The sequence below is a fragment of the Alosa sapidissima genome, chromosome 14 (genome assembly GCF_018492685.1).
Source record: "Alosa sapidissima isolate fAloSap1 chromosome 14, fAloSap1.pri, whole genome shotgun sequence".
Taxonomy (NCBI): domain Eukaryota; kingdom Metazoa; phylum Chordata; class Actinopteri; order Clupeiformes; family Clupeidae; genus Alosa; species Alosa sapidissima.
In genome coordinates, this window is record NC_055970.1 from 24,203,297 (window position 1) to 24,227,413 (window position 24,117).

General features: G+C 43.2%; 1 long non-coding RNA gene across 1 annotated transcript; it reads left to right on the forward strand.

The window, feature by feature from the left end:
• The first annotated feature begins 3,583 nt into the window (after positions 1 to 3,583).
• Positions 3,584 to 22,534, forward strand: LOC121681136. Its single transcript, XR_006022001.1, has 3 exons — positions 3,584 to 3,963; positions 4,543 to 4,546; positions 22,524 to 22,534. It is a non-coding gene; the product is annotated as an uncharacterized LOC121681136 (long non-coding RNA).
• The last annotated feature ends 1,583 nt before the right edge of the window (positions 22,535 to 24,117 follow it).

A 24,117-nucleotide genomic window follows, 5' to 3' on the forward strand; every position in this document is an offset into this window, starting at 1 on the left:
AAGAGAATGAGAGAGAGGGAGAGGGAGAGAGGGGAGACGATGGGGAGGGGGAGAGAAATCAACAGGAACACACCATTCCAGCTGTACCGTGCCATGCTTTCACAAGATTACTGGTCTGTGAAGTTGGTGAGCATTCGTCTGACAAGGGAGGAAAGGGAACATATACTGGATCCATATGGCTTGCCTAGATTCATGAGAAGGGTGATGACACCTGCTTATCTTTTTTTTTTTTTGTGCGTGTGCGTGTGCGTGTGTGTGTGTGTGTGTGTGTGTGTGTGTGTGTTACATACATAATTGGACAAAATGTGAGCCAAATGAATGAATGCAGAGATCCAAGTCCATAGGCATCCCTGTGCACAAGCCTTTAGTGATACAGGTGCAGGTGAGGCAGGTTAGTATAATCCAAAAGTGAAAGATCAAAATCACCACTAAAAATCATCACTATTAACGTTTTTTTTTTATTTTATTTGGAGCGTTTTGCTAAGCAAAACCTGATGAAGCACTTAGCGAAATGCGTTGTTCGCTCCAAATAAAATGTAAAAAAAAACTATATAGAAAACGTTAATAGTGACCAGTGTGCGGTGATTTTGATCTTTCACTTTTGAATGAATACAGAGGTTAACATCTAGTGTGAGAAGGCAATGACTGTCTAATTTATATAGATAGATAGATAGATAGATAGATAGATAGATAGATAGATAGATACTTTATTGATCCCCAGGGGATATAACTTGTGTCTCTCCATCACTACACTTCACACACTGCTTAGTATAGTAATAATAACATATTATTACATTTTATTATATAGCAATTTTCAAGCAAAGTTTAGCACAAAGTGCCCCACAGATAAATATATGCAGTGCAATAATGTATGTTCTTCCCATGAAAACCCTAATAATTTATGTAAAAGTCTGTGTTAATTGCCTGTGATGTATGTAAGGTGTATGTCAGTATGTCATTCCCATGTATGTGTTCATGTACAGTATGTGCATCTCTGTGCCTGTGACCATGCAGGATGAAATGCTGTATGGAAAATGTGAAAAAGAATTTCCCCAAGTGGACAACTAACTAACTAACTAACTAACTTAAGCGATCTTGTGCATTTCTCAAAACGAATTATGAGGTGTCCTTTACCTTAAAATCATTCCATCAAACTGGCTACAGAGCACAGTGCACTTAGTGAAATGAAAGAAACACAAATCAGCTGCCCAGCAGGGTTTCCAGTTAAAAGGCAATGCAGTGCTCCATAATTGACTGTAATTAGCCATTCTTGTAAAAACACAGATGCACGTCTTCATCACACCTCAATCATGATTACAAAAAAACCTGCATGGTCACAACTTATTTGCAATGCTGATGAGATTTTTCCCCTTGACAGACACTAAACCATTTTAATAAACAAAAACATTTTTGAACCTTGATTAATGCTGAAATTTTAAATTAACATGACAATCAGAGACGACTGTACTTCCAAAGTGGTATATTGTACCAGTGAAGGATGGAACAACCATGATTTCCCTTAATAAACCAATGTCCATTTCAACCCTGAGTATCCGGCATCTATATCATAAACTGATGATCACCACTGTCACATAACATCACAGGCTTATCAACTCATTTGACCTTAACAGCACTCTATTGAATGTTAGGTGTTTTCAATGTCACGTTTATTGGAAAGGTGTGGGCGTTTTTATTGATATTCTGGACATAGCAGATTTCTCACACTCTTTAGCAGTTAAATAAAACATGTTTTAAGCCCCACATTAGGCCGGGGGGTGTATATGGACTGGGGCTCAGCTCGTTAATAGGAGATGACTGATTCTTGGTGGAATGTGAGGAGCACACTCCTGATATCTGGTTAATAGCTAAGACGAAAGAATAAATAAATAAATAAATAAATAAATAAATAAATTGTAATCAGTTAGTGTGTGTTTGGTTTCGCACATAAAGTTTTGTCTGCTACAAATCACATGCTCACTGCAACAGCACTGAAGGCAGACAGATCAACAACCTTGTTTGACCTTTTATAAATGTTTCATTATACACATCAAACACTACAGATCAATACCGTAGAAAAGGAAACAAACAGCCCGTTTAATTAAATCAGCAACTTCCCTGAAATATCGGGGAACAAAGTGATTCTTTATTATTATTTGTGTCACAAACTAATCTAGTGATCACATTCAGCTATACAATTAGAGTGCAGGAATATCATGCTGAAATTTCATTTGACATGTCTGCTATAAAGTTGGTCCAACCATGCAATTACCGTGTCATTAGAAATGCTTTGCCCTGTCATGGGAGATCAAATAACAATATTATGGTGAAGCCACCAATAGCAATTGCACAGTTAACATTATGGTTCTCATAACGTTACATACAGTACATTACTACCGCAGTTTATATAACATACTAATACTGTTAAATAGACTACTGATAACATATTAATAACATACTAATAAGTGTTTTATAATCACTGATCCATGTGGTCTTCTGGCCATGTTCAATGTTCTAGTCATTTGAGTGTTCAAGCTCAGTCTTCCTCATAGATTCTGCAACATTTAAACTGCAAACCCAGACAAACACAAACATAAAAAAACATTTGTTTAATTATTTTGTGTAGTAAGGTCCCTAAAGAGTCACGCTGAGGATGCACACTGTTCCTCCCACTCTACAGAATCCCAGTGTGAGGCATTGCATTGCCATGTGTGCATGTGAGGGCCAATACATGACTCGCTGTTCTCCGTGAGGAGGGCTCACTGCTGAGCTTCCTTATGCCAGCCTAGCCATTCTGGAAGCTAATATGGGTTAGCTAGGCTGGGTCTAAGCCTTTATATGCATATATGATGTCAGTTGCAGTGCTCCGTTATGCCTCCCACCACACACACACACACACACACTCAAGTACAGCATCCCCATCTCCCTCTTACAGCACCCCCACTTCCCTCATACTGGGAATCCACAGTAGTAATTACTTGCTCTGGCTTGCAGCTCGAGTCACTTAAGCCCGGCTCTCCTCATCTGGCGTTTAATTCTGGAAGGCTTCGCCCTTCATTAACCCCCTCGGAAGGAGTCAACAGACGCAGGGGCAGATGCCAGGCTCGTCCCGGACCAGGACTTACCCCTGCCGCCATGAGCAAATTCCAGGATCCTCCATCACCTTGCAGGGCCGTTTGGCACACATTTGAACCGTGCCTCATTCTTAGTGGAGACCCGTGGCGAGCGTAACATTTGCTGTTTTATCGATGACTGGTGAAAGATCTTACATTAATCAGAAAAGTTTTTTGGGGAAGTCCAAAAAGGAAAACAACTCTTGCTATTTCTGCTGCCTAACTCATGTGGAGTGTTTCTGATGCCTAACTCATGTGGAGTGTTTCTTATGAAGAGACCAGAATTACACTCATTATCAGGGGCGGACTGGGACCAAAAATCGGCCCTGGCATATTTGGCCCAAGCGGCCCTCAAATTGGTCGGACACACCTAATTAAATACAGAATCTTTGTATTACCCTTGAATATGTATATTTTCAACTGTCATGGAGCACTGAAAGTGATGTAGGCCTCACTCTGACTGATCAGAGGTAGGCATGGAGCACATCTCCATATTCAAGTAGGCTATACAAGTAATTATTAAATAAGAGTTTCAGCTTGAATTCAAAGTATCATTTCAAATTATTCAATAGGCTACATTTAAACTATACAATGCTCAATTGACAACAGCACCAAAAAAATACTGAAGCCTATGTGTAAAGAGTTAAATTACCCAGATTGTCGTAGATATTAATGTAATGTATACCAGTTATCACTGTAGGACAACTGAAACAACACAACATAAACAGGGCTGGAAATATTTTATTCCTGTAGGCTATACTACCTACCTACATTGCTGGTACATTTTGGAACAGTATAGCTACATGAACTAATTATCCTTAGTGTCTTCCAGTTCCAGTAGCCTATCGTATAGGTTAGGCTATATATAGCTAGTTGGCTTGTGCATGACTTTTCGTTTACATTTCTGTCAATCTACAGTCTTTTAGCCCATGGGTTACCATGATAACCCTTCCAAGATAGAAATCTTCTCTACTTTGAGAGACCAACCACCACTCATGCCATCGATGTTGAATTTTGGGTGTCTGACGGAAACTGATCAATCTGACCAACAATTAACGTCGATTTGACACTCTTGTGCTGTCCGGGTTTGCAAATCATTAATTTAGAAAATTTAAAAGTTGCGCTATTTGTTATTGTAATCACAGCACGGCCTTACTATGTTATCATAACCATATCATTAGGCCTACATTATCGCAATTAATAAGTCATCATAATCATTATCAGCATGGCATGTCACACATGTCAATAGAAATGCAATGGGCCGCTGATTGTCCTTCCTTTGGGCCGATCATTGGCCAATATAATAGCCTATTCTATCGGCCCAAAAGGTGCATCGGCCCACCGGGAAAATGCCCGGTATGCCAGATGGCCAGTCCGCCCATGCTCATTATAGTCCTCCATAACCGTACTTAAGAACAGTGGTTGCTTACAGTATAGTAGGGGTGTGCATATCAAAAGCTAAAATTGTGTGTGTGTGTGTGTGTGTGTGTGTGTGTGTGTGTGTGTGTGTGTGTGTGTGTGTGTGTGTGAGTGTGTGTGTGTGTGTGCATGTGTGTGTGTGTGTATGTGTGTGTGTGTGTGGGTGTGTGTGTGTGTGCGTGTGGATGTATCAGTGTGTGTATGTATCTGTGTATCAATGTAAGTATTCTGTGTTGTCCTTTATATACAGTGTGCCATATAAAAAAGGACCAATTTAAAAAGTTCAGCATACGTTGTTAAGCCATCAATGCTGCTCACGCTGGTCAGATGTCAAAGCTGCACACTCAGCAAGTCCAACTAGGTGAACACAGCGTTCTGATCAATACCAGAATCAATAGCATTGAAAGGCCCCAAATTGTACAGTGACACTTTCCTCCAAAGGTCATCTGTCACCCTCCTATAGTTCTTAAGCCTATTTGGACAGATTTACCCTATATCATTTCTGTCATTTGGTTTATGTTGCTTACCTTTGAACTTACATTGTCTATTACGGGTAACTGAAAGCACTGAAGGATTTGTGTTTGTGTCGGACTCACTACTGCTGTCCCCAACAGGTGTCACCCCAAACATACAGTTGATAGGGGGGGTAGGTGGCATGCCGTCACTATGGAGGAATGGAGCTCTGCTGGCGTGTCACCTAGCAGCTAGTCCATCTAGCACTGGAGGATTGATTGACTGATTGTACTGTGTAGGCATCAAGATAGATAGATACAGAATCACACACACACACACACACACACACACACACACACATACACACACACACACACACACACACACACACATTTAGCTATAATTCAAGGACATCACACACAACATGAACTTACTGCAGAAAAAGTAATATAAGTATGTAAATATATATTTAAAAACACCACTGAAAAATAAAGATATCCACGAACACAACAACGACATACATGTATGATTGGCAGTAACATACAACATAATATAATACAAAGCATAGCAAACTAGTCCCTGTTAAACAAAAAAAAGTTGAACTTACGTGAAACTTTCTTAAGTGTTCAAACATGTATAGCAAGAGTAGGCAACATATCCCTGTCTATCACTGTTGGCCTGGCAACAGCTGGCAAACATCTGTTCAGCTTGGGCCTGTGCCATTAGAGTTCTTCACGGTCTTTATGACAGCTGTGCCATCACTGGAAACTATTTGACTGCTTTCTATTCTTCTGTTTTCTTTTTATCTCTCCACCTCTCTTTCATTACATTGACTCATGTTACTGTATTGAGTAGCTTTTTTGTGTATTTTGTATTTTTTAAGTAGTTTTTAAAATCTGTCATTTTATTTTTTACTTTTTACGTTTTGAGTGAAGTATTGTACTGCTACATCACAAATCCAATCCGTTACTGAGTAAAAAAAAAAAAAAAGGGAAGGGAAAAAAAATCGAGCCCGGAACTACAGAAACAATGATCAGCATGTAGCCTACCATAGGACATGAATCAAGCTGGCGCCAAGTCTTTCTAAAAGAGATGGAGATGGAGGCGGATCACGAGATAGGGTAGGCTACCTCAGATTACATGTGTAACCCAGGAAAGTGTATTTTCCGCTCTTTCAATGGGTTGTCTCGGTTCGTTTTTGACACTAACGATTGCGGAGATATTCAAGCAGTTTAACACCATGGGATTCGTGTTTTAACGTTTGTGCTCACCTTTACAGTGGTTAGGGAACACCTTTAGAAAGAGGTTTATTAGCAGTTGTTTTCCCTCATTTTGATCGCTTTCTTTTTCCTGTTCTTGCCTTTGTTTTTTGTAACCCAACTTGGTTTTCTTGGAGAAAGACATTGCCAGTAGCACCAAGTGGGACCAAGTCACTGTTTGGCAAGTCACAAGTAAGTCCCAAGTCTTAGCACTCAAGTCCAAGTCGAGTCCAAGTCTAAGTCTCATCAAAGCCAAGTCGAGTCCAAGTCCAAGTCCCAATCTTTTTCAAGTCCTGAACAAGTCATCAGGTACTCTTCACTTAATAATGGCATTATTAGACTATCAATCATAATTTTAACACTTCCATCTAATCCACAGAATTTTGTTTTATAAATACAGATTAAAATATGTTCAATGTTTCTGTCTTGAAATCTTTTACGATATATGCATGCGCATACAATATACACATGTGCATGCCTGAGTAATCTGTACAAAACAGATAGCTACATGACAAATATATATATTGTTTTTCCAAATTGCGGAGCCCACTGTAAGTATGAGTAATAATTTGACTGATGGCATTTCACTGCACTAGGCCACAGATTTGCCTGCAAACAATTTATTAGGCTGTCTGCCAGTGGCAACTCATAAGGGAAGCCAAGGTCAACACTTTTATATTATTTAAAAGATAATAATGACACAGTAATTTTGTTTTAAAGTATTCATTTCTTAAGAAATACTACACATTTGATGCTGTTTATCTCATTTGTAAATGGTGCACTGTCACTTTAAGCCCATTGTGTGCCACTGTCCACACATTCTCATAATGATCTTTTTTTTACCAGCTCCATTCCTATGGCTAGTCCACAAACTCAAACATTGTTTGTGCCACATGTATAGCACAATATTAACAATGATAAGCATGATATTAAGTTGGCACAAACAGCTTTCATTCCTTTGGAAATAGATGCATGTATGACATGATGCTTGCTTGACATTTTCTGTTTGCAATTAAATGTGAATTATGAGCCTGGTAGCCAGTAGCCACCTAGCTAGCTGAGTGGAATGCGTTTCAATCGGCATATCAATGTGCTTCATGTAAACAAATTATTGAATAGGCCTACTTCAAGACTCACCATTTCCATTACACAAAGGCAAAGACAACTCTTCATATTCTTGTCCACTTTCCAAATCACAGTGAGTGCAGCCTATGTCATAGTGACCTGGATCTCATAGTTTATAACAGTAGTGAGAACCGGATAAATCCGCAATTTCCCCTAATCTCGTATTTGTTGCCTTCATGATTTCCTTTTATACGTTTCTTATATTTAAAAGAAAATATCAATCATCATCAACAATGACAAGCCAGCTGGAACCTGCCACTCGTTTTCTCTCCCTCTCGTGCGTGCTTAGATGGGGTTCTCAATTAAATGCAGTAGGCTAGCATAAGTTCAAGTTGGATCTTAATGGAGAGGACTCGAAAAGTATCATCTTTATGTAACATGCTGTTGGTGCATTTTGACATTGTAAACGTTCTCTAACAAGAGTGCAAATCAGTTTTCAGTAAAGCTACTAGTTATTGGCTAAATGTTGGTCGTTTCTCTGTCTCTCGGTGCCCTACACACAGTGCGGAACTGTGCTCTGGACTGGCCGCTTGTCTCCGCTATTTATTTTTTTTAGTTGCGGAGGGAAAGCATCTCTGGGGTGACTGGTCCACGATCAGGAAATTTAGTTTTTGACTCGAGACATGTCAAGTCGTCACAAGTCAAAGAGGCAAAGTCCGAGTCAAGTCTCGAGTGAATAGTATTCAAGTCCAAGTCAAGTCGCAAGTCATGCCGAATTTTATCAAGTCAAGTCTGAAGTCATTAAAATCATGACTCGAGTCTGACTCGAGTCCAAGTCATGTGACTCGAGTCCACATGTTTGGCACAACACAACAATTAGCGGCCCACTACTAGCGATGCTCAACTACATAAACGAAATGAGTTACCTTATGAATCGTTGTGCAGGCGGACTAAACCATTTTGCGCTTTAGCAAGGGAGAGTGTGAGTGACCTTAGACCAGGGGTATCAAACACATATTAAGTAGGCCTAGTGGGCCGGATTTGTTGGAATGAGACCTTGTGAGCTGGGGCGTCATTGTCATGGTCATTATCATTTTTCTGCATGGGTATCAGAGTGTTATTTGATGATATCACAAACAAGTACAAATAATGTACTGCTGTCATATAGCCTACTGCTCTTTCTCCCTTGAAATGCCCTACTTCCATGTTAGCTTTTCTGCTTCTTCCTTCCTGAGGATGGCTTGTAGTGCTAGGGTTAATCAATTTATCATATTATAGAGATATTGCTTATTACACATTGTTGAAGACAACTGGATGTGAATATCTTTTTTCTAATTTTCCCTTCCTACCTAAAACATCTGGGGGGCCGTATAAAACCTGCTGGCGGGCCTGATCTGATCCCGGGTCTTACGTATGTTTGACACCCCTGCTTAGACTTAGTCTTTTTCACTATTTTTTGTATACAGAAGTCAGTCAGTCAGACTTTACATTTCGTCTGACATTCATTTTGACATTTAATTTGTAAATGAAAATATTCAGGTATAAAATATATTCCTTTTAAAGGGCCCTATCCTCTATTGGGGCCCTAGTAAACAGTCCCACTTTCCCCCCAGTCCGACGCCCTTGGATCTGCTGAACACCTTTCCAACAGTTTCAGTTTCTCTCTGAAACTCAACATGGGCCTGCTTGCCTCAGCTGCCTGTGAGCAGCTTTTCAGTTGTGCTGGATTACTGTTCACTGCAAAGCGAGCAAGGATGAGCGTGATTTGTCACATAGATTTCCGTTTCCCGAGGTCACCGATATTGAGTAGGCTGCTGTGGTACAAAAAACCCCCGACAACAATCAGTTTTACCTAGCTCGAGTAGCTGCAGCCAGCAGTTAAGGTAGCCAGGCAGCTACAGCACTACACTCTGGGGCCATGAACATGGGGGCTCACGAACATGCCCACATGCCCCCAAAGTGTAGCGCTGTAGCTGCCTGGCTGCTTTAGCTCCTGGCTGCAGCAACTTGAGCTAGGTAAAACCGATTGTTTTGGGGGATTTTTCATACCCCCCCCCCCTCCAAAAAAAAGAAGTAACTAAGTAACTTTTACTTAAAATACATTTTAAATGAACTACTTTTTACTTTTACTTGAGTACATTTTCAGATGGGTAATTTAACTTGTACTTGAGTAATATTTCAAAGTATTGGTACTTTTACTTGAGTACAATATTTTAGTCCTTTTTCCACCTCTGCTCTTTCTTCACTTTTATTACAGAACCTTCCTCTCCCCTATCCATACTGCCAAGCCAGCCAGACTCCTGTTTTCACCCCAAGGTCATGCTATTGACACAGTGAGCTGCCACTGGAAATATGACTGCAATTGTGAAGACATTGCCAACGTCTCTCTCCTCCTCCCTCTCTCGCTGTCTCTCTCCATTTCTTGCTCTTTCTTTCCCTCACTCCCTCTCTTCTTCCCTGATTCACAGTTTTAATTAGCATTGCTGTATGCTCTTGAAGAGGTTTTAATGAAGAAACTGCTGCTAGCCTAAGCCACTCCTATCGTTCTGCACATCACATCCCTGTCAGACATTACCAGAGAAATGTAATTAAAAAGATATCGCAATGCCTGTCAGGCTACAATCTTGGCTTTCTTCCTCTTTCTTTTCAATGATGCATTTCCTTTTTAGCTTCAAACCACTCAATCAGCAAGATCTTGGCTTTCTTCCAACGGCAGGTCACTATTGTTTTCAGCGACATCACGGCACTATCATTGAGTTACTTTGCATCATCACATTTTCAGTTTCCTGTTTGTAAATGGACATTTCATCCTGTGGAGATGAACCTGCTGAACATACTCAGCCTGAGCACTGTGTAACGCTGTCATGCGCGCTTGCAGGTTAACCACTTTACCACATGCACTTATTCATTACATACTCATGTTCTCTTATTCCTCTGACAGAATCACGTCTTTTCTATTTCTGCAGAAGAACTAAATTACCTTTTAACCATGGCAGTTTTTTTGGGGGGACAAGCCTATTATGTGAAGGCTTTTTGAAAGGTTAACCCTAATAATCGTCACCCTCTTTGGAGTGCATAATGGCCCGCCTGGCGTATGGAGAGGAGGATGAGAGTGGGGGGAGGTGAGCGCAGGACACAGTCGGAATGAAGAATGAAGCTGGATTCAAAGCAGATTGACTCGGGGACCGGTGAGCATCTTAAGTCCTGTGCTTTGTCTCACGTACTTGTGTTGGCAGCTTCACTAATGCCTGCAGTGCTGGCGGGAGGGGGGGGGAGTTTGAAGTGAACGAGAGAAGAGAGAGGGAGCGAGTAAGCAGTGAAAGACAGAGAGACGTGTATCAATATGCAGGGTGATACCCATGCTCAGATAAAAAAAAAGGTGGTTTTATCCTCATGGGCTTTAAGTCTATCTGACGGTGTGTTGCTCATATTCTGAGTAGCTTATGAAACACCTGCCTATTCCTTATCCCTGATGCACAGAGATTACAGAAGTGTGAGAGGCACATGGAGAGAGAGAAAAAAAAGAGAGAGAGAAAGAAACTGAGAGAGAAAGAGAAGGGTGATTGTGGGGGTGGTTGAGGAAGAGGAAGAGGCTTGACTGATGAAGAAAGGAAGACGAGGGGTGATGTAACAGAGAGACCCGGAGAAATCAAGACATCATCCGGAGGAGAGTGGGAGACACACTCTGCGTCCCCAGGGACTGAGGAGAGGAAATGACAGTCACTGTTCTGTGCGCTGAAGCGCAAACAAACAAACGCCGTCTCACGCGCACATCAACGCAGAGACAACCCCCCACCTCTCTCTCCCTCTGTCTTTCTCTTTTACACACACACACACACACATGTGCGCACGCACGCACACACACACACACACACACTCAGGCAAACACACTCTTTCATTCTCTCTCTCTACTCTCTCTCACACACAAGCACACAAATTCTCTCTCTCACACACACACGCACACACTATCTTCTGCTCACATAAACCCCCTGGCTCAGAGAAACATGCACCGTATAATAAGCTTGCAGAACTTAAGTAGAAGATTTAAGTCGTTTGTCTGAAGGTACGAGCTGCTGCAGTGCAGATATTAAACTAAAGAAGAAGTAGCTTCGGGAGAAGGAGGAGCGAGACCTCGGAATCAAAGAGGAGCGAAGTACGGCTGCAAGCAGTACCTTCTCCCAATCACACAGACAGGTTTGATGTCACCAAACGGAGTCTCTTTGCTCCTGGAATCTCATTTCAGGGCCGACTAATTTCACCATTATAGGTGTGCAATTATCCCTGGGTGACTGTGAATGCAGATATGGGGGGGGTGGGGCATAACTGAGTGTTATTACCAAGGGAAGCAAAAAAGAGGATCACTTTTTTTTGCTTCCCTGTTTTTGTTCTGAAGTTTCTAAACTCTTAATTGCTTCTGGTTGGCTATCAATGAAGGCTGTTTGGGTGTGATTAGGCCGCACTGTTCCGGCTTCTCAAGGACACTGTCACTCTTCTCGCCACAGTCTGAAGCTGACAATAATTCTCTCTAATGTGTTTATGCCAAATGCTCCAACATACCATATGCAGATCTATATACTTCAAGCAAATTCTGTTTGCAAACTCCATCGTCCAAACCTGCTATATATTCAACATGCATGTTACAAACTACATACAATCCTGCGGTTGCTGAGTGACATTCGAATGAGTTGATGGTCCTATACAAATTGGCAGTGGTCTCTTAATTTTTCCCAGAGCTGTATTGTGGCAGCCGTGGCCTACTGGTTAGCGCTTCGGACTTGTACAGCAACTGGAGGGTTGCCGGTTCGAACCCCGACCAGTAGGCACGGCTGAAGTGCCCTTGAGCAAGGCAACTAATCCCTCACTGCTCCCTGAGCGCCATTGTTGTTGCAGGCAGCTCACTGCGCCGGGATTAGTGTGTGCTTCACCTCACTGTGTGTTCACTGTGTGCTGAGTGTGTTTCATTAATTCACGGATTGGGATAAATGCAGAGACCAAATTTTCCTCACGGGATCTACAACCAACCCAAAAGGGCACATGTTACCCCGCTGCTCATCCAGCTACACTGGCTACCTATGGCGGCCCGCATCAAATTCAAGTCTCTAACGCTTGCCTACAAAGTAGTCTCCGGTTCTGCTCCCACCTACTTGAATGCCCTCATACAGACTTACACTACCTCCAGACCGCTGCGCTCCTCTGACGAACGACGTCTAGCTCTACCACCGGTACGCTCAAGCCAATCCAAACTTTTCTCATCTGTTGTTCCTCGTTGGTGGAACACACTGCCAGTTCCTACAAGGGCAGGGACATCCTTTTCCACTTTCAAAAAACTCCTGAAGACCCAGCTCTTTAGAGAACATCTACTCTCATAGCAACACTTACAACAAGTCTTACTGATCCTAGCACTCACCAGCCGTTTTAAACTGACAAGTAACTGTTAAAAACAGCACTCACCGACGCACTTATTCTTACTGTACTCTAATGTTTTTTTTAAACTGTCCTAAAATTGTGAGAATTGTTCTAAAAACTTACTGTTTACCATGTTGTTAGTCGCTTTGGTTAAAAAGCGTCAGCCAAATGTAATGTAATGTAATGTAATGTAATGAAAGAGTGTATATACTTATACTTATTGTTGATTTGAGATCAGAGACCTGCACTTAATCATGATGGGCCTTTGTTATAACTTTTAATTTAATATTTCATGATGAGTTGGACTGGAGGCTTCTAAGTGGGACACACTGCTTTACCGCTTTACAGAGTTAAAACAGCTCATCCTTTAGCTTTTGTTTTCTCTAGAGTTTATGGCAGTGTTTGATGCACTCTTCAAATTTTGTAAATGCGGTCCTTTCCTATTTCAAAGTTATTGCAGATTTGCTGAACCGTCCCAAGCAAACTTGAAAAAAATCCCAGATTGTTAGATCTTGCTGTGTTGTGCTGAGCTCTACTTTTTTCCCCCTCCACGGAAGTGCAGGTTAGCAGAATCCTCTCTTAAAAGCAGCTGAGGGTGTTGACTCTCCTTAAAAAAGAGAAAGAGAGAGGAAGACAGAGAGAGAGAGAGAGAGAGAAAGAATGAGATAAAGATGGGGAAGAAGAGAGGTTAGAAGAGAGAGGTAGAGAGAGGGAAGGAAAGAGAGAGAGAGGTAGGGAGAGAAGAATAGGGAGAAATAGAGGGATGGAGAGAGAGAAGGGTCAGATGATGCATTCTGCAGAGAAGATTAGCTTGGTGTATTATAGGACAATAGGATTGTGGGGGATTGATGCTGGTGAATGTGGCCCTCACGGCAGCCCCAGGCCCCAGCTGGGTGTGAGATGGGCTCTGTGTAGCCCCCTTGTTATTTCCCCCATTAGAGAACTCTCCCAGGATGCAGTGCAACATTTGTCTCCATTAACAATTGAGCTTTCAGGGGAAGTGTGTGTGTGTGTGTGTGTGTGTGTATGTGTGACGGGGGGGTGTGTGTGGGGGGGGGGGGGGGTGGTCATCTGGCTTTGTCTGTAGCACAAGTGGAAACTTACCCAATTTTTACTGATCCAATTACAGCGGATTCAAGTTTTGTCCTTTTGAGAGGGGGGAAGCCTGAAAGCAAAGGCAAAATGTTTGCCCACTATTGTGCTGATTCTTCTTTTTTTCTCTCTAATGGAATACTCTTTCACTCCCTGTATGTGTGTGTGTGTGTGTGTGAGAGAGAGAGAGACAGAGAGACAGAGAGAGAGAGAGGACAAATGTAATGTGTATATTATCCAAGTACTAAATACAGACTCCCAAATGTACCTCTGCTCATCACAACCTTCCCAGACTCACTGGGCGTCGCCAACCAATTGATCAATCACAGTTAAAGGTGGCGTCCGTGCTTCTACGACCAAATTCTCAAATTCATTGATTTGGTCCTGACGGTTCTCTGCCACAGGGGCGCTTGCAGGAATGAATGCTATGGTACGCACACCCATCACCACCCCCCCCCCCCCCCCCCCCCCGCAAAAAAAAATTCACTTGTGAACAATATTTGTCCGTTTTAGGTCCGTGCATTGTCAGCAAAAAAATAGCCTACATAGCATAACAACATCCACATACAATAATAGCCTACAACGACAATGTCTACAATGACCTATTCATTTGGACAACTTGATACAGCCCTATACTGCCTAAAGTTACCTTTAGTTTTGTTCTAGCGTAACGTGACGTCTGGCTTTAGTGCAGTCTAACGTTCTGACAAGCACACCAATTGCCTACCTTGTTCTTGCCCATCTGGAATAACTCCTAGTTTTGCTGCCTCCATCCTTTCTGTTTTCGTTGTTTAAACTTGTGATATCCATGATGAGTATTGAGTTAGTGAATTAGCTCAACATTGTGTGCTGATAACCATATATAGATAGCCGAGTTAAAGAAAACAACAAGTAGCCTATTGCGTGTCTGCGTGCGTATTCTCTTTCCTGCTCAAATAAAATGGGTGCACGTTAATTTTGATAACGTGTTCACTAACTTTACGTAATAGAAAATGGCTAAATAGCCTAATGGCATGCTAAAGGGATACTGTGCCTAGTTGGGAATGTATGGTAGGCCAATTTGGTGTGAATACACACACACACACAAGGGAAATGTTCTGTTGTTGAGTAGCTTGATGGTACGCACAGTGCGTACGGACGTACATCTGCAGGCGCGCCTGCTCTGCCAGTCTGACTGGTGTTGGTCAGCACTGACTCTGGCCACAAACAATTCCGTCCAATCAACATGTTGCTTCAGGGACATGGAAGGAAGGGCTGTCATTTCATTGGCTTAGGTTAATAAATCTGGGATTTCAGAGCTAAGGTGACAAAATGAGTGTCAATTCTGAATGTTTCAATTATTTTGGGTACACGCGCTTGGTAATTATCACTTATTTCACCGTAATATTGGAAATATAGAAAATGTAATACATGAAAAATGTATATATGTATGACTCGATCAGTATGAGATGTGTAAAATCATATATGACTCGATCAGTATGAGATGTGTAAAATCATATATGACTCGATCAGTGTGAGATGTGTAAAATCATATAAAACTTGATCAAAGTGACTTGTAAAACTACATAGTTACCTAATCTTTAAAAATGAACGGAGTGATGTAATTGTACTGGAAAGTTTGTTGCCTGCATTAACAGTTTTGCTAACCACATGCACACACCATTTACCCCAATTCAAACATTACAGTAATAATTTGTGGGGTAAATTTTTTTTTACATTCTACAAATGGATAATCGGGCTTGTTGTGGTCTTTGTGAACTTTCCCTTTTTCATGTTCAAAGCACGGCAAGTCTCGGGATCCTCTCTGCATGCCGTGACATCATCTCTCCTGGCCCAGCAGGGGATAACAGGTGAGCATGTGTGGCGTGGTCGTTTTTTGATTACGTGTGTGTGTGTGTGTGTGTGTGCGTTTTGGAAATTGCTGGAAGGTTCTATGGGGCTCACAGATAATGCAGTTGGCCGCTCCCCAAAATCTCTGGCGGTTGGACTAAACATGACCTCGCAGGCGTGCGGTGACAGGCACACATATGTCCATGTAAATCTTCCCCATTACTGTAGCGGGGATTTCACGAGGACAGAAGAGATTAGGAAATGAACAGCCATTTTGTCATTCTCCCTCTAAGTAGCAATCAACCATATGGACAAGTGATAACAGGGCCTGTGCTGAGAGGGAGACATAAGGTGAAGGACTTTGGGGGTGATGATGATGTGTGTGTGAGAGAGTGAGGGAGAGAGAGAGAGAAATAGAGAGAGAGAGAGAATGGGCTCTTTGTGAGTGTGTGTGGAACTGTATGCCAAAGAGGATGTGCGTGTGTATTTGCGTAACACAGTGACAGATTGTATTTGTGTGTGTGTGAAAGAGAGAGAGAGAGAGAGAGAGAGAGAGAGAGAGAGATTTTTTACACAAATATATTTTTTATTTTTTTTGTATTTGTATTATTATACCAAATGTGTAAGCTTTGGCAACACAATCCATTGTCATGTCAATAAAGCTCATTGTAATTTAATTTAATTAAAAGTGAGAGAAAGAGAGAGAGAGAGAGAGAGAGAGAGAGAGAGAGAGAGAGAGAGAGAGAGAGAGAGAGACACATACAGAGAGAGTATTTTTGTATGCACATGGGTCCATGCCTGTATCTCCCTGCCATATGGACGCACTGTGTCTGTGTGTTTGTGAGTGGACGCCATTCGGTGCGACTTTAGCGGAGGTGAAGGACTTGCCTCCATCTCCCCCGACAACCGCCCCTCCGCTAATGAGTGCAATCAGAGGACACTGTTCGGCCCGTGAACCCAGCTGGACCTGATTACGCCCGTCTGACCTCTCCGTAACCCTGGGGCCGCCCGACATCACCGGGGGCCTAAGGAGGGGTCGATCCTGGCCGACCCGGGCCGCCCACGTCCACCTGCCAGCCTGCCTTAACCGTGATGCCCTGGCCCCGACGCGCCAGGCCGCTCACTGCCAACTGGGCCTGCCATCTTTCCTACACCACCAGGCTACTACCACCTGCCACGCCACCCGACTGGCATGACGGAGCGGCGGGCGGGCAGCAGCGAGTGCGGTGCCAATGGGCACTGGGAGTAATGATGGAGTGCAGATTAAGCCCGCTGATGTGAGAATGCCAGTGGGTGTGGTGCTGTGTGTGTGTGTGTGTGTGGGGGGGGGGGGGTTGGTGTGTGATGTGTTCAGGTGTGCATCAAAGTAACTAACTGGCATTTCTCTTTAGTTGTTTCAGAGAGGCAGCTGGCTGCCAGTGACCGTAGTGAAGTTAAGGACGTAGTTTCGTTTCTCTATCTCTGGACACAGTTTAGGATGTAGTTTAGTTTCTCTGTCTGTGGATGTAGTTTAGGACATAGTTTAGTTTCTCTATCTCTGTGGTCAAGTTTATTGTCACATGCATATAGTTACTGGAAGTAAGAAATGCAGTGAAATTATGTCTGGTGTCAGCCTATTTGTGCATTTAGAAGTAGAAGAGGGGTTTAGTAGATTAAGTGGCAAGGGCTGCATAAGAAAGGTGGGGGAGGATTGGGATTGGGGGGGGGGGACACCAACAAGGAGCACCCAAGAGCAACAGGGGCAAGGAAAAACTCCCTTACCAAGGAAGAAACCTTGGGCAGATCCACGGCTCAAGGGGCTAACCCAACTTGGTGTGTGTGTTGGGGGGATGACAGGGGAAATGGGATAGTGTGCTGTGTATGTGGGGAGAGGGCAGTGTGCAATATGTGTGTTGGAGAAGCTTCCTCATGAGACAATGTGCTGTGTATGGGGGGGGGGGGGGGGGCAGTGTGCTGTAAGTATGTTGGGGATGTGTGCTGGAGAAGCTTCCTGATGAAATAATGTGCTGTGTAGGGAGGGGGGGGGGGGGGGGCAGTGTACTGCAAGTATGATGAGGAGTGAATGTGTGCAAAGTCAGTATAGTGTGAGTTCAGATTTCGGATGGCCTGGGGATAAAAACTTCTCCTGAGTCTCTCAGTTCTGGCTTTGCGACTACATAGGCGTCTTCTTGATTTCAGCGGTAGGAATAATCCATTGTTAGGATGAGAAAAGTCCTTCAGAATCTTTTGGACTCTTAGGAGTACTCTTCTGGAATAGATATCTTGTAGAGCAGGGAGTTGAGTTCTTATAGTACGTTCAGCTGAGCGCACTACTCTCTGCAGAGTACTACAATCTCTAACTGTGGAGTTCCCATACCAGGTGATGATGCTACCAGTTAGAACACTCTCAACCGCTGAAGTGTAGAAGGCCTTCATGATGGATGTAGAAACTTTGAATTTCCTTAGCTGACGAAGGAAGTAGAGTCGTTGTCTGGACTTCTTCAGAACATATTGAGTGTTAACAGTCCATGTTAAGTCTTCAGTAATGTGGACACCAAGGTATTTAAAACTTGTGACTCTCTCTACAGGTTGCCCGCTGATCATTAGTGGGGTGTAACTGTAGTTCGGCAGCTTCCTTCTGTAATCCACTACCATTTCCTTGGTTTTATTGATATTCAGTGTCAAGCTGTTAGATTGACACCACTGTGCCACCTCATCAACCTGATCCAAGTAGAGCTGTCCATTGTTGTTACTAATCAGGCCCAAGATCACTGTGTCATCTGCAAACTTGATGATGGAGGTATGACTACTGTTGGCTTTGCAGTCATGTGTGTAGATGTTGTACAGCAGTGGACTCAAAACACAGCCTTGGGGAGCACCAGTGCTGATGGTTAATGAGTCAGATGTCAGACCCCCCACTCTAACCACTTGTGAACGGTTGGTGAGGAAGTCAAATATCCAGTGACACAGGGTGGTCCTAAGTCCTAAGGCCTTCATCTTTGTGACCAAGGTGAGAGGTACTATCATGTTGAATGCTGAACTAAAGTCAATGAACAGCATCCTCACATAATTCCCATTCCCCTCCTCCAGAGTTAAGGTGGTGTGCATGAGGTTTGAGATGGCATCCTCTGTAGACCTGTTGGCTCTGTAAGCAAATTGGAGAGGGTCGAAGGAGGCAGGGAGGGATGAGCAGATAATGTTTTTCACAAGCTTCTCAAAACACTTCATCAATGTAGACGTCAGTGCTACTGGGCGGTAGTCATTCAGACATGATGGACTTTTGTTTTTCGGTACTGGAACAATAACAGACTGCTTGAGGCAAGTAGGAACTATCTCTTGAGCCAATGATGTGATAAAGATATAAGTGAACACAGGAGCTAACTGTGCAGCGCAGGATTTCAAAACCCTGTTAGAAATTCCATCCGGTCCAGCAGCTTTTCTACAACTAACCCTCCTAAAGGCATTGCTCACATCGACCTCAGAGACACAGAAAGGTGCATCCTCATTTGCTTCACATGCTGCAGCTAGTGCAAGATAGTCTGTGTTTTTCATGTCAAAGCGAGCATAAAAAGCATTAAGTTCATCAGGGAGGGCTTTACTCACATTCATCATAGGAGGGGACTTTCTTTCAAAGCCAGTGATGGTTCGGAGTCCTTTCCACACTCATGCTGGATCACCCTCCAAGAAATCAGCTTCAACTTTGTCTCTATAGCGCCGCTTAGCATCTTTAATAGCTCTGCGTAAACTATAAGATGCTGCTTTGTAATCCGTCACATCCCCTGAAATAAGCCCAGCATTATAAGTCATGGTGCGTGTCTTTAATGCTGTTCTCACTTCTCTATCCACCCATGGCTTCTGGTTAGGGAAGCTTCGGATCTTTACAGTTGGGATGATGGAATCAGTTAGCATATTGATGTAACTCAATGATACTTCCGTAAACTCATTTATGTCAGCAGAGTTCGTCTTGAACATCTCCCAGTCAACGTTGCTAAGGGCGTCCTGTAGCCTGGCTTCCGATTGGTAAGTCCAGCGCTTGACCTCCTTCGTCACTGGGGGGTCCGTCTGACTTCTCTGTTTGTACATAGGCAGTAGGAAAACAGCGACATGATCTGATTTTCCGAAAGCTGGTAGAGACTTAGCTTTGTAACTGTTCTTGAACTGTGTGTAGCAGTGATCCAGTGAGTTGTCACCACGTGTAGGGAAGTGAATTCTTATGGATTGCAATAATCAGAGATTTTAAATATAATTTGTATGTTAAATGAGCCAACTAGATACATAAATAGATAGATATTCTAGTAAAATGTTGGATGCAGAACTATGCAAAGTTGTACCCCTTGAACAAAGATTGAGAGTAAAGCAAAAGTGCATCTTTCTGGAGTATGACTCTAAGCTTTTGACGCAAGATAGGGAGTTCTGTTATGACAGTGGGATCAGTGACACTGCATGTAGGGTGCAGAAGAGAGGGTTTTCAGGGAGATGGAGGTGCTCTGAGCCACGGCGAGCCACACCGCAGCTCACTGCGCTGGGAGCCCTCCGGAGGGGGAGGAGGCGTCGTCCGGCCGGGTACTTCAGTGGGCACCGCGCTGCAGCTGCTGCCTGGCGCTGCCGCCCTGATGACGACGTCTGGAGCCGCAAATTGGAAACGGCGGATGTGGGGAAACAGGTGCACGACGAGAGGAGTTTGATCATTTTCTGCCAGCATCAATAACGGCAGACAGTGAGAGACCCTGCTTCTGCAATACGTGTGCACAAAGGAAAAGAAAAGTATGTGTGTGTGTGTGTGTGTGTACACAGAACACAGAAACAGTGCGGGAGAAAAGAAGCATTGAGAATGATAGATTGATGTACGTAACGGAGAGACTGACCTGTGTGGGCCTGATGCTTGATTCATGACTGAAAACTGAAATACATGCCTGTGAAACGTTTGGAGGTGCTCCTCGTGCTTCTTTGATTCGCTGCAATCACTGTAAAAGTCCAAGACATTGCTTACAGCATTTGAATCATCTCTTTAATTCGCCGTTTGTTATGCAAGTCCTGGACTGAGCACTCACATCTGCACTGCCTGTGCATATTTGGATGTGAATGCTATGCATGGCTGGAGTAGATTCTGCCTCCGGCTGAACTGGAGCTTTATTTTTGTGCCCTGGTGTGCTCTGACAGGGAGAGAGTGAGTAAGGCAGTGAAAATCACAGCAATCTATAAAATATGGCGCACAAGCATGGAGGAGAGAGAGAGAGAGACGGAGATAATACAACAGAGATAATGCAACAAAAGCGATGCTTTCAGTGAGAGAGATCTTTACAAACAGAAAAACAAATGAATCTATGTCCTGTACTTGTACTGTAAAACCTCATCCCTCTATCTCTCTCTCTTTCTTTCTGTCTGCTTTTAGTTTTTTTTCTTCTTTCCTACACACACACACACACACACACCCACACCCACACCCACACACACACACGCGCGTACACACACACACACACACACACACACACACGCGCGCGCTTACACACACACACACACACACACACACACACTCACAGACAGAGGTAGGGAGAGACCCCTTTAATAAACGGCTGATTAAATGCATGAATCACTTGGTCAGAGAGGGGTTGGGTGGTGGGCAGGCGCAGGCGCTGAATAAGAGACTGGCACTCTTGATCACCATGGCTCTTTCTTGAGTTGATGCTCCAGGCATGGTGAGCTGGAGAGGGATAGGGATGGGGGGTGAACGCAATAAAAGCAATCTCAGCAGAGCATGCTCCTCCACCAGGGCCTTGATGTAATTGAACTATATGAAACTAGCTAAGGGATTTGGCATCCAAGATAGGGAATATCAAGACCTATAGCTCAAGAGTTGAGATATCTCACACATGAAGCGATATTCCCCCCCCCTTCCACTCGATTTCTCATCTTATGAGCACTTGTGTTAATCAGACAGTCAGGGCGCAGGACATTTCATTTGCGGACCCCACTGATGATGAGGTTGAGATGTTGAATCGATGAGCCACGTTTCTGTTCTCATACGGGTGAAACGCTGCTTTCATGCCAAGGGACAAGTGATGAGGGGGAGAGTGGAATAGTGCAGACGGAGTCAACAACTCGTTTGTGATGTGCAGACTTTAGCTTTCAGCTCTCAGCTTCCTTCACCCTTATTGTGAGTGTTTTTTTTATGTTTTGTTCTGAAGATTTATTTTAGCTGGAAGGACAATGGCAGCAGCTGTTTCTTTCTGCCTGCATTTTGTTTTTTCCCCTTCTTTCCTACATACATACACACACACACACACAAACACACGTATGCACACACACACACACACACACACACACACAAACACACGTATGCACACACACACACACACACACACATAGACACACACACATACACATACACATACACACACACACACACACTCACACACACACACACACACACACACACACTCTCACACACACACACACACACACACACACACACACACACACACACACACACACACACACACACTCTCTCACACACACATACACACAAGCATTTAAGGCCATAGCCAGGATTTTTCAAATACCGAGGTCAGGGGCGTCGCTAGTTTTTGCCCCAAATAACCCCTTAAATTGCGTTGAATAAAGCTGTTATCACAGGTGTGTAGATGTTGTGTGTGAGAACAGACTGCATTGGTGTGGCAGTTTGACGGTTTCAGCTCTCTCGCTCTCGCCTGGAAAACGTTCCTCTTCCTTGATGTACTTTCTCCAACTGGATATACATGGATTGCAATACTCGAATTATCTTTTTGTCTTGAAGGGGGTCTCTCTATCTCATAAAAAGTTGGCACACCCCGCGCATAGCCTAACAAGGCGATACAATTAAATAGCCTAGGCGTGAGTGGCGCTTTTGCCCAGTACAGTTAGCGCACGGTAGGCCTAGGCTATAACTTGATACACGCACACAACAGACAGAGGTTTTTCATAGAAATTGATTTATTTTACATACAATTTCAACATATTATTGATAGTAATAGTCCATATTTCATTTAAATTTCACAATACAAAGAAATAGACTAAACGATTTAGTCTGAGTGCCATTCTCAATTTCACAACGAAACTCATTTGAACCAGACCACCGTCTCAGATAGGCTATCCTCCGTGTCAAACACAATAATGCATGTAGTCTTTAACTTAAACACAGGGAAAATGCACTAACTAGCAGTTTGCAGCCAAACTATGTTCTAGTAGGCCTATTATAGGCTAATGTACACGTAGTGATAACAACACCTGGGTGTTCAGTCGTCTTGTGTGTTGCTATAAATAGACAAACAATTTTTGAGATGTTGTCGGGTAGCCATTGAATATTCCGCCATCAGAGATTGCTAAGGGGTGTTTCAAAAAATCTGGGAACTCTGAATGGCAGAGGATAGCTACAGATCAGTTCACACAATCATTGAAGTAGGCTGCATTATGGGCCATAATTTATGGCTTTGTCAATCAACATAGAAGAGGCAAAGCGCAAGTTCAACAGCAAACAGAACCTTTTCAGCATGTATCCACCCAATGAGCGCCTATGTAAATAGACAAAACACTCACATCAAAGCAGGGTGACTTTTTCAGACTTGCGAGTGCTATCAAATTGTATGCGGTTTGCTCATAGTGTAGTGGTGTGGTGGGGAAGTGCAGTCATGCTGCGTTCAAGAGCGTAGGGTAGGTCTACGTCCCGTAGTAGCCTATATTTTAATGTAAAGTCTTCAATGGTAAGAGATCGCACAGGGATGGATAATGTTTAAGATTAATTTACAATGCCAGACAGGCGCGCCTGCAGGTGTACGTTAGAGTGTGGCTACCCGACCCGAGCCCGACGGGTCGGGTTCGGACAAATATTTAGGAATTGTAGTCGGGTTCGGTCCGGGTTCAGACACATGGGGGCGATATGCATTGGAAGCTTTACATTTAAAATTCCTTATAATGTTGGGTAACCAACAGGTCTGCTTTACATGATGCAAACGTTGAGAATAAAGTAAAATGTAAAAAAAACCTAATAGCTTTCTTCCTGTGTGCAAGATTTGTTTATCGTGACAACGCATTTCAGGCATGCAGCCTGAAATGCACACGTGTTGTCACGACTACATAAACAAATGGTTATGCACATAAGCACAGTCTTGGGTGACGTTAAAAAAAGTTGTTAGCCTATGGAGATTTTAAGATAATTTGCGTTGCATACTGTGGTAAAGACATAGGCTACCGGTAGGCTATAAGGTCATCTCGTTGAACTGGATAAGGATTTCCTCGAGTTGCACCAATTAACATCGATGCTGCATGTCAGTGACAGAGGCACTGTAGTTTCAAAGACTGTTGCAGTTCATTTCACGACTTTTCGTCAATGGTAAGACAAGAATTCTATTTCAGTAGGCTATGCTTGCTTGGGCCTCTTGTGTTAATGTGCACTGTGTGTGACCTGCGTGCGTGCACGCTTATCTGATTCTGTAGACAATTTGTTGTGTGTTCCGTTTAAAGGGCTAAAA